The sequence below is a fragment of the Stenella coeruleoalba genome, assembly GCF_951394435.1.
Source record: "Stenella coeruleoalba genome assembly, chromosome: 1".
Classification (NCBI taxonomy): domain Eukaryota; kingdom Metazoa; phylum Chordata; class Mammalia; order Artiodactyla; family Delphinidae; genus Stenella; species Stenella coeruleoalba.
Window position 1 is genome coordinate 75,250,715 of NC_137169.1, and position 12,645 is coordinate 75,263,359.

The 12,645-nt window shown below is 35.4% G+C and overlaps 1 protein-coding gene across 1 annotated transcript in view; it reads right to left on the reverse strand.

Annotated features, from left to right (window-relative positions):
* The window catches only part of COL24A1 (collagen type XXIV alpha 1 chain), a 542,658-nt gene that overhangs the window by 246,555 nt on the left and 283,458 nt on the right, over positions 1-12,645 (reverse strand). The gene's annotated exons all lie outside the window — the stretch shown is intronic.

The window sequence follows — 12,645 nt, forward strand, 5'->3', positions numbered from 1 at the left end:
ATGGCTGTTGTGATTGACTTAAAGATGACCATGTAATCCCAGTCAGATTGGCTGGAGCCTACCTTAGAATTTCTGCCGGAGCTACAGAGAAAGAAGAATGCTTTCTTTTTGCTAAGATTGCTAACTCTTAGAGCAATATAAGCCTAGAGTTGCCAAGAGCCACCTGTTCCACAATGTTTGTAAATGAAGCCAACAGAGATAAGGCTAGAAAATGAGAGTAATTTGATTATATTCATCCAGCTCCTGTATCTAGCCAAACCTCTAGGCACATGCAGTGCTGGACTTCCTGACTACATTAGCCAGTCCTGATTTTTTGGCTGAAAACTGTTTGAATTAGGTTTCTGTCATTTTTAATGGAAACAGACTTGACTAAAACACTGAACTGTCTGCAGTTCTCTAAATACACCCAGCTTCCTCATATATCTGTTCTGGAATGCCCTTGCCCTGCTTGCATTTGGTAAGTCCCTATTACGTCTTCATCTTTGATCAAGCAACCATGCTTCTCAGAAGTCTTTCTTAACTCCCTCCACCCCTGAGGTTCCTTCATCATACAATTTGTTACTAACTCAAATGTATCATGATCTGTGAAGCCTTTCATAGTTTCTCTTAGTCCAAATCAGTAGCTGTTCCTTTATATTCCTACAGAACTCTGTTAACATGGCTGTTTAGTACTTATTGCACTATATTATAATTATGGACGTGTTTATTCCAATATAATGTGAGCTCATGGAGGAAAATGAATGTATCTTACTCATCTTTATACCGCCAACGTTTACCTTAACATGTTGCTGGAGACAATTCTCCATAGTCTCTTGAATTTCTGCACATTATGTAAATGAGGTACTTACCATTTCTCATACCAGTCTCTTTTCAGGGAATTTTGTATAGTAAACATAGAGATAGTGTCTCCCCCTATAGCAAAAGTCAGGAACACTTACTGTCCATATAATAATGTCTTTTTCTGGAACCCATTATTTTTTTATAGCTGTCCATTATAAAAGATTCAGCTTCCTTAAGCTCCAAGTTCTTCTTATGAAATGCAACCCACTGTATATGCAAAGGTCTCTTCATATCACCCTCTGGAAACTGAAGCTCAGTGAGTCAGTGCAGAAATGTTGATACTCCAGAAACTACTATTGCTGAGAGTAATAAACTATCATTTGTCTCTATCCCAGGAGTCTTGTGTCTTCTACCAGAATCTTTGAAACTGTCAGGCTAACTTGTTGGCTTGCAAACAGGATAAAATCTCAGATCCTTCACAGTCCCTGACGGTTCAGGTCATGAGGACGGGATACTGATGGAGACATAGCTTTCTGTAAGAGGAAGTATGAGGGCTTCACCAGATGATAACAGGATATGAGGAGAGTTAATGGGAATTGGCAGTGAATTTGACCAAATTGTGCAGTCAACCAGGCAATAAATCGTCCCGCACTTTATTGCCTGCTAAAAGGAGGAACTGGGAAAGATGGCTGTAGACCAAGTACTGGGAACGGGAAGCATCTTCAAAGACAGTTGCCCTAGTTGTTGCTAACTCTCCTCTGGATGGAAAGATTTCCTCCTAAATCTGGTGAGCAGCCTCAGGTCTACCTCATTGTAACAAAAGTACTAAGTACTATTATTAACAGTAACAGTACTAAGATTCATCCTAGGTTGGCAGAAGATTCCATCCCCTTTCAGATAACAGTTATAGAGACTGCCACTTATACTGAGAATGAAAGGATAGAAATTTGTGACTGTTATGGACAGAAACCAGGCAAATCAATAAAACTTTGGCTGGTTTACTTGGGAGATGAAGGGGAAGATTCCATATTTTTTTCCACAATACGACTATGGTATTAGGCCTGACTACCTAGCTAGTGAATACTGTGCCTCTGGTATAGCTTAGAATCAAAGGCCTTATGCAATTTGGCACCAATCTACTTTTATAACCTTATCTGTCACTCTAAACCAACACAAGAAATCTGCATCAGCTAGCCAGTTTTATTCACTGTCTGTAAATCCACCAAGCATATTACCTAGATGTCTAGCTCTGCTCATGTGATTTACCCTGCTTGGATTGCTCTCCCCTTTTCCTGCCCTTTATTCATCAACAATCTAATTCAAGATCCACCTTTTCCAAGACCCTTTCCCTAATCCTTCTATCTTGTTAACTCTCTGTACTAACACTGAACTATAGTAACTATTTATTTAATTCTCACATGATGCTGTTACCATTATTAACAAGTATATGCATATATCTTGTCTTTCTCAAGCAGGCTGTAAATTTCCCCCAATTATGGATAACACATTCTTTTTGTATATATCCCACAGTGTTCACTAGGCACAGCCTTGCACACTGTAGGAACTCAATAAACAATTTTTTATTGACTGATTTAATCACATGTTTTCTTTCAGCACTACTTTTTGAGTAACAACTAAAAACACCAAATTACTCAACCAAACTCAGTTGATAAAAGATACCAAAGATGTAACTGGTTTAAGTGAAGGGAATCAATTAGCACTAAGATCTACTCAACTAATGTAGCTGGCCACAAGCAGCCTCGTTCCAGTTAAGTTCACTTAAGTGCTAAAATGGACATTTAGAAGCACGCCTTCACTAACGAGCAGACTCTCCAAATAAACTTTGGTCTTTGTCTCTAATGAAGACCACCACGGTGGAAAAAGAGGACCCACTGCTTGGCCACTTCTGGTATCTCTGTGATTAGTGGTCTCAGCTCATTTTTACAGTAAACAACTGGTCCCATTTACCAAGAACATCATCCAAAATTCAACTATTTGGCAATCTCTGTAGCCCAGGGAGGTTAACGGCTGAATCAACAAACATTGTAACTATCCTGCTACCACATTTGAAGGTGGTTTACTGCCAGAACTGGGAGGAAGCATGTGATTAGTGCTAAAATTGATATTACCATGCTTAAAGGAATAGAAAAGAGTCCTGTACAGCATTCTCCACATGTTTTCCTTAAAAACAAAGAATGATTATGGAAAAATTTTTAATCTTATGTTTTAAAGTACATAATGTTTTACCTTGAGACACCTCTAATATTTACAGTTCTGTGAAGAGCTAAATGCACAGGTATATTTACTTCTTTGTTACAGCAATTTAATAATTCACCTAGAATAAGCAAGAAAATAACTTTGAAGTGACATTTGTTCAGATGGTCTTTAATGATGAACAATTCTCTTCAATGCCAATGGCAAACAACTTAGCATTTACAACAAAAACTTCAGAGTGCTTTGCTTTTACTAACTCTTATGAAGATTTGAATTTCCAAACTAGAAAGCGCTAGCAAGAAATATTGGCCAGTCTTGTCCTGTCTTATTGGTAGTGTAGGTGACCACTTGTATGATATGATTAATTTGAGGGGTATCAAAGTTTCTAATCAACCACAAATTTTTCCCTGCTCACTAAATGATACTCAAGACTCACTGCATTACTTTCAGGTTTCTGTTTAGTGTTGAAATGTAAATATCCTTGAGAGGGAATTATATTGCAGTTAGCTGTTAACCAGTTACTGATGGGAGTGAAATATATTTATCAGGTCTTTCTCTAAAAACAGGCTTTGATAAGAAGGGTAAATTATGGAAAGAAAAAGAGACACTGGTTGTTTGAAATAGACAAGAACTCATACCCAACAGGGAGAGAATATAGAAAGGAGAGACCAGAGACCTCAGGAAAGAAATTCTTTGGCTGTTTTATAATTTTCTCTGAGAACTACACTGATTCTAGACTATTAAAGAATGACCTGATTTTTTATTTTTAATTTTATCAAACCTAATTAATCTTGATGTCTGGGAAAAAGACAGACAGTGGAGGCTTTGACATAGTCTGAATTTAGTATTAATTTCTTGAATATAAGCTCCTTAAAGTCAGGACTTAATCTAACTCACCACTGTTTTGTGTTTTTGGTGATTAACATAAAATAGGTATCTCTAAAAGACCTCCTGAAAATGAATAATTAGAACTGGATTTTCTATAAAGGAGCCAAAAAGGCAGGGATACTCCTATCGTTAGGTGGACCTTTGGTTCTAAGGATCAGCCAATCACTCACAATTACATGACGGTCAATCACATTGTGTGTGGAGAGCATATCAGAGATTAGTGCCACCATTTAAGATCTAAAATATGTACGGGTGGCAGTCTCTATCATAGCACTGTTTAATTTGTCAGACTGGCCCATACAGAAATCAGTTTTATTCTGGAGATAACTGTAGACTACCACAGCCCCAAATGCAGCTGCTGTGTCGGATGTAGTATTATCACCAAAGCAGATGACTAAGGACTTCCCTTACATGGTGTGTAGTCACTGATTTGGCAAATGCATCCTTTTAATTTATGTTTTAAAAAAGAGACTTAAAAAATTTACATTCATGTGGGCCCCTTTCAATCTGGCAGTATCAGCAGTTCATCTTTACAGAGTTAGATACATATTTTAGTTTAAAGTGTGCCTTTCCTCTCTTTAGAGGTTTAACTAGCACCACTATCTAGGGAATTACAGAATGCCTGATCCACAGGCATGGAACCTCATAAAGCATAGTATCCCTACACTGAAGGAGGTATAAGAGTGAGCCCATGATACGATCCACGGGTCTTAATCCACCTTGCACCATCTAGAGGTAGCCAGTCTCACAGAACACTGGAACTGCCTTCTAAAGTTATAACTGAAGAACCAGCTCAGAGGAAACAATATGAAAGGATGGAGTACCACCCTTTGGGATACAGTGTATTTATTAAATCAGAGACCTCCATATGATGCTTTGTCCCTAATAGGAAGGATATATGAGTCCCAAACCAAGAAGTAGAAGCAGGTGTGGTCCTATCTGCTATCACTTCCAATAACAGTACATTTTGTGCGTTCTGTCTCCACAACCTTGGACTCTTCAGGGTTGGAGATCCTGATACCCAAAGGGGCTCTCTCTTGACAGGAGGCACATCAAAGGTCCTAACAAACTAAAAGTTACAGCTGCTACCAGGACACTTTAGACTTTTTATGACAAGATATGAGCAAACAAAAAGAGGAGTCACCAAACTGGCATGGCTAACTGACTCTGAAAAACAAAAGGAAGAAAGACTGCTTTATACAAAAAAGGCAGGAAGGAATACACATGAAACACAGGTGATACAATCAACGCATCTTGGAACTGCCCTACAGTCTTGAAGGTTTAGGTTATACTACCAGATAAGTCACCAAGACCTACTGAGGAGGCAGCTGAGGGTGAGGGGAATTTAAAATGGATAGTGAAGGAGGGAGAAATAAGTACCATTTGTGGCCCCAAAGCACCTGGGTAGACAACAGCCACAGTCCATTCCATTAAAACAGATCAATCAGACCAAAACTAAGTGCAGATACAGCCAAAAAGTAAAGAACATAATCAATAAGGAAGAGCAAGTCACTATATACTGAACTTCACATCTGATAATAAAAATATACCTTTTTGTCAAGTTCATATTGAACAGTCACAAAAAGGGATCATATATTAGGTCACAAAGAAAAAATCAGACTGCTAAGTTCCATAAAACAGAACAGTTTATGATAACAGTGTAATGAAACAAGGAATTATTAACAAAATCAAAACCAACAGGCTCTCCCACTTGGAAATTTTAAAAAGCCTTCTTAAATAACTCTTGGGTTAAGAGGGAGATACAAGCTGAAATTACAAAATATCTAAAAAATAATGGTAATAAAAATACTTAATACCAGAATACATGGGATACATTTAAAGCAATGATCAGAGGGAAAGGCATGGCCCTTAATAGTTTTAGGAATAAAAATAAAAGAATAAAAATAAATTAAATTCCCAACTCAAAAAGAAAAAGAACAACATAAACCAAAAGAATCTCAAGAAAATAATGGAGATACCAAGAGAAACTAATTATGTAAAGAAAAGAAAAAGAGAAGACAATAAATAAAAATTTCAGGGTTTTTTTGAGAAAAAAATTAACATACTAGACAAACTGAATCGAGCCTAATCAAGAGAAAAAATGAGAAAACACAAATATAAAAAATTTAACAAATTTTAAATAGCACACAAGAGAGAATTCTTAAAACAAAGTTTAAAAATCATGAGACTATTTTGCAGATTTATATGGAAGTAAATTTTAAAACCTAGGTGAAACAGCTAATTTCCTAAGAAAATAACAATTTAACAAAGCTAACCCCTTTAGAGATAAAAAGCTTAATTCTAAGCAGGCTAATTTTCACAGAAGCAACACAGAAAGGTACCAAGAAACTACTCCACAAAAAAGCATCAATTCCAGATGGTTTCACAGGAAAATTCCACCAAAGCCTCACAGGTAAGATAATCCCAGTATTCCATAAATTATTCTAGAGCACTAAAAACTAAGAAGACTTTCTATTTATTTTGATGAAATAAATATAACACTGATATCTAAACCTGACGACGTACCAAAAAAAGAAAGAATATTACAGACCAATATCACTTAGAAATACTGATGCAGCAGTACTAATGAATATTAGTATAATTAGTATTACATTAGGAAAATAATGTGCCATGATAAAGTAGAATATTTTCAAGAATGCAATAGAAAAGTCATATAGAAATAGTCAATGTACAGAAATTATATAGAAATAGTTATTATATACAAAAGTTAATAGAAAATCCATTACTATAATATACCAATAAATATATCTAAAAAGACATATATAATTATCTCTATACACGTTGAAAATATAGCAAATATCTGACTCTCTATATATATTTGACAAACTATAAAAATGATTCCTGATTTAAAGAACTCAGGAATTGATGATATTTCTTAACATGATAAAATATGTGCATATTTTAATTTTAATTTAGCATTTACTCCATGAGAAATCATTATAGCATTTCCACTGAAATGAGGAACAAGACAAGGATGCACACTACTTCCAACTCTTCAGCATTGTACTAGAGGTATTACAATGCCACTAGACAAGAGAACTGAATTAGAGGTATGGGAACTGATAAAAAAAAGTTTGAAAATTACATGAGAGTACATCTAGAAAACTTTAGAAAATCAATGGTAAAAATAACTCAAAAACAATAAAGCACTAAAGCAGCAGGATGTAAAATTAACATTCAGAAATCAATAATCTTCATATACATACAAAACCTGTTAGAGAATACAATGGTAGAGAGAAATCCCATTTATAATAGCAACAAAAAAATAGGAACAAATTTAATGAGACATGTACAAAAACCTATATGAGGAAAACTTTAAAACATTCCTGAAAAATACAAAAGCAGATTTGAACAAATGAAAGACATCCATTGTTCTTTAAGAGGATGACTCAATATCATAAAAATGTCACTGCTCCCTAAATTAATTCATAGATGTAAGTCAAACCTAATAAAATATTTGGAAACCATATATCTAATAAAGGGTTAATATCCAAAATATATAAAGAACTTGTACAACTCAACATCAAAAAAATACACTCTGGTTAAAAATTGGGCAGGATCTGAATAGACATATTTCCGAAGAAGACATACAGATGGCCAACAGGTACATGAAAAGATGCTCAGCATCACTAATCATCAGGGAAATGCAAATCGAAACTACAATGAGATGTCACCTTATATCTGTTAAAATAGCTATTATCAAAAAGACAAGAAATAGCAAGTGTTGGCAAGAATGTGGAAAAGGGAACAGTTGTGTGCACTGTTGGTGGTAATATAAATTGGTACAGCCACTAAGGAAAACAATAAGAAGGTTCCCCCCAAAATTAGAAATAGAACTACCATATGATCCAGAAATTCCAATTCTTGGTATTTACCCAAAGAAAATGAAAACACTAACTCTTTAAGATATATGCACCCCCATGTTCATTCAGCATTATTCACAATAGCCAAGGTATGGAAACAAATGTTCTTCGACAGAGGAATGTATAAAAAAACGTGAATATCATTATATCATATCTATATATATCATATATATATCTCACAAATGTGATAAATACACACAAACACAGTGAAATATTATTCAGCTACAAAAAGGAATGAAATCTTGTCATTTGCAACAACATGAACGAATCTGGAGGGCATTAAGCTAAGTGAAATAAGCCAGACAGAGAAAGACTAATATTGTATGTTATTACTTATATATGGAATCTAAAAAAAGTCAATTTTATAGAAACAGATAATAGAATGGTAGTTGCCAGGGGCTGTGGGGTGAGGAAATGGGGTGATGGAGGTCAAAGGATACAAGTGTTCAGTTATAAGAAGAGTAAGTTCTGAGGATCTAATGTACAGCATCATTACTATAGTTAAAAAAAATATGTATTATATACTTGAAGGTTGCTAAGAGTAGATCTTAAGCATTCTCACCACAAAAATTTATTGCACAGCAAAGGAAACCATAAACAAAACAAAAAGACAACCCTCAGAATGGGAGAAAATATTTGCAAATGAAGCAACTGAGAAGGGATTAATCTCCAAAATACACAAACAGCTCATGCAGCTCAATAAAAACAAAAAACCCCCAGCTCAATCAAAAAATGGATGGAAGATCTAAATAGACATTTCTCCAAAGAAGACATACAGATGGCCAAAAAGCATATGAAAAGATGCTCAATATAACTAGTTATTAGAGAAATGCAAATCAAAACTACAATGAGGTATCACCTCACACCAGTCAGAATGGCCATCATCAAAAAATCTATAAACAACAAATGCTGGAGAGGATGTAGAGAAAAGGGAACCCTTCTACACTGTTGGCTGGAATGTAAATTGATACAACCACTATGGAGAACAGTATGGAGGTTCCTTAAAAAACTAAAAATAGAGCTACCATATGATCCAGCAATCCCACTTCTGGGCATATACCTGGAGAAAACCATAATTCGAAAACATATATGCACCCCAATGTTCATTGCAGCACTATTTACAATAGCCAGGACATGGAAGCAACCTAAATGTCCATCTACATATGGATGAATGGATAAAGATGTGGTACAAATATACAATGGAATATTACTCAGTCATTAAAAAGAACAAAATAATGCCAGTTGCAGTGACAGGGATGGACCTAGAGACTGCCATACTGAGGGCAATAAGTCAGAGAAGGACAAATATCATATGATATCGCTTATATGTGGAATCTAAAAAAATGGTACAAATGAACTTATTTACAAAACAGAAATAGAGTCACAGGTGTAGAAAACAATCTTATAGTTACCTGGGGGAAAAGTGGGGAGGCATAAACTGGGAGATTGGGATTGACATATACACATTACTATATGTAAAACAGATATGTATTCAGATATTAACTGATTCACTTTGCTGTACACCTGAAACTAATGGAACATTGTAAATCAACTATACCCCAATAAGATTTTTTTTTTAATTTAAAAGAATTAACTATGTGAAGTGATGGATGTGTTATCTTGATCTTGGTAATAATTCCACAAGGTACATCAAATCATCACATTTTACACTTTTATATATGCAATTATATTGGTCGATTATTCCCAGTTATTTCTCAATAAAGTTAAAAAATACCATAAAGCTTCTATCATTAAAATAATGTGACAATTGCACAGGAATAGACAACCATTCAAGTGAAACAGAAAACAAAGTCCAGACATAGACCCAATAACCATGGAAATGTACTTTATGATAGGGGTGGCATCTTAAAATCACTGAAGCAAAGACAAATTGCTTAACAAATGGTTCTGGGACAATTGATAAACCATTTAGGAAAAGATAAAATTAAACATATATATCACAATATTCACAATAAAAAAACTCCAAGTAATTTGCTCAAGGTACTCAGGCTAACTCCTCAATTCTCATTCAGAAGATATCTCAAAAGCACTGTACTTTCCAGATATTAACTTAAGCCTTTCATCACCCAATTATTAACAAAAGCTATCACAGAAGTATATACCTAGGACCATCATTTTGGCCTCTAATAGGATTACTTTTACTGGATTGTACTTTGACATTATGATAGCAATCTATACTCAAATATGGAAATCACACAATACCATGAATTGTTGCCCTGCCTTTATACAAGTGATATGTCTTTATCCAAGGGAGAAGAAAAGCATATAACTGACCATGTTTCATTGTTTTGCCCAGTAGAAAGTTGAGACTCAAGTTTGCAATTCGGTTCTAGTGAACTGTACTGAACTTTGTGGCTGTATTTTGGGGAAAAGGTTTTTCAGTCTCAGCTGAGTTTTTAACACAAGTCAGAAGTTGTTACTAGTCCCTGGTTCCCTTCCCTGCTTAGTCCTCACAGAACTCTTCAAGCGCCCTCCTTCTGCATGCACACCTTTCTCCCACTCTTGGGATTTAGTATCTTACTTACAGAGAACACAGACTCTATCCTATTTGACCTCTTTCAACATCTTTTTCCTTTTAAAACAAGTCCCTATACTTGTGCTATGCATAACTTATTTATTCTTGATCTTCCTTGCTTTTTAGAGAAATGCACTGACGTCTGTGAATTTCCCTCTAGGCGCTGCTTTAGGTACAACACTAGATTTTATAGTGATTTGTTACTTAATTCTAAATATTTTGTAATTTCCATTGTGATTTTTTTTTCTTCTCATGATGTTTTTAAGTTATCAAAGTTTATTTTACTGCTCTTAACACTGTCAATTTAAAACTTAATTGCACTGTAAACAGAGAATATAGCCTTCTGGAGTTGAGGGTCCAGGTGTAGTATTTTCAAACCTTGTTTTATAAAGCCTAAATTATTTCATCTATTACAATTGCATCATCTAATACCTTTATGTGGATGACTATACAAACATGTATCTCTAGTTCACTCTTTTGAGTGTCAGGTCTACAATTTTCTATACACTTATGAGACTAATTTCCTGTATGTCCTATAGGCACTTCAGCCCTAACAAAATCAAAACCAAAGCATTATCTCCACCCACCCTGAGTATCCTCCTCCTTCTTTTTTATTCTCTATTTTTAGAATGGTGATCTACATTCTACATAACTGTTCAAGCAAAAATTATTAAACTTGTCTTTTATTCCTCTCTCACACAAGCTGAATGAACTGAACTGAGTGATTCAACTGCTGTGAATTATAATTTCCTAATTATTTCTTGAAGCCACCCTTTCCTCCCTATTATTACAGGCCCTCATCATTAATCCCCTGGCCTTGTATTATACTCCCAAGCAGCCTTAGTTCTGTCATCTCTCCCTCTCTCGTTCTCTCTTATCTTTACTCCTTCTACCACAATTATGTTGAAATGCATGTCTGATAAGTTCATTCCTTTGATTAAAAATCTTTGATCACTGTCTACAGGATAAAGTCAAAATACAGCACAACATATAAGATCCTTTACCTGAGAAAATTCATCTACTGTGCAAGTAGAAACTTTTCAGGCTTGATATACTGTTAAACATGCTATTTTAAATTCTTAGACATACAATTCTATTAAAAGCCTAATGTCAAGAAGTATTTAAATAGAGCTGTTGCCTCATATATGATATCTTACATCCTATATTCTTATGATCAAGAAGAAGTTATGATCTTTGGATTAGGCCCCATTTCCCAAACAGCCGGGCACCAATTATTGAGAGAATACAGGTTACATCTTTAGCCCCATCAAAAAATTTAAAATAGGTAAGGAGGAAGAATGGGCATAGGTTAGGGCTTACTACCTTGCAGGAGTCAAAGACAATGAGGCAATGCTTTGAATCATGACTGCAAATCATAAAATCTCAAAGGCAACAGAGGAAAAAAAAATTTTGGAAAATTAAGTAATAAGTAAAAACATGGCCCATGCATCCTTTAACCTGGCTTTATATAAAAGAAGAAAACGATCCAAAGCCATACTGATAACAAGGAGGTGACACAGTCCTTCCTAGGACACATACCATCTGTAACTAAAATTACAACAGAATAATCCATGTTCATAAAATTAACCTTTAAAGATAATAAAAGATAAATTAGGTTCTGTATCCTCAGTATGAGAACACAGGTAAATATGATTCGTTCCAGGAAGGTTTTCATGACAAATGATTAAATGAATGTAGGCTCATAAAAGATAAACTTATATTAATCTGTTAATTACTACTTTGTTACTAATCATTTTTATTACTCAAAACAATTTCCTTCTTCCCAGAATGATGACATCAGTACATTGCTGTATTTTACCTCCTATTACCTCTCTATTATTAAAAGTAGATACAATGTAGTTTTTTAGATTTTTGAACTATCAACATCCAATACATTTTTTTTTTTTTTTTTTTTTTTTTTTTTTTTTTGCGGTACGCGGGCCTCTCACTGCTGTGGCCTCACCCCCTGCAGAGCACAGGCTCCGGACGCCCAGGCTCAGCGGCCATGGCTCACGGGACCAGCCCAGCCGCTCCACGGCACGTGGGATCCTCCCGGGCCGGGGCACGAACCCGCGTCCCCCGCACCGGCAGGCGGACTCTCAAACACTGCGCCACCAGGGAAGCCCCCCAATACATTTTTAAATTAGACAATAAGTAAGAATAGGTATTTGCTAAAGAAATCAACCAACACCGAAAGACAGCTGTGCAATAAGAAATAGACCTTACAGTTTACAAAGAGAGGGAGAAAGCACCAGGATGGTACTATTCCTAGAAACTATGCCTACTGCTTTGACACTATGGGGACTTTATTGCTCTGATTTATTTATTGTGAAGCCAAATTCA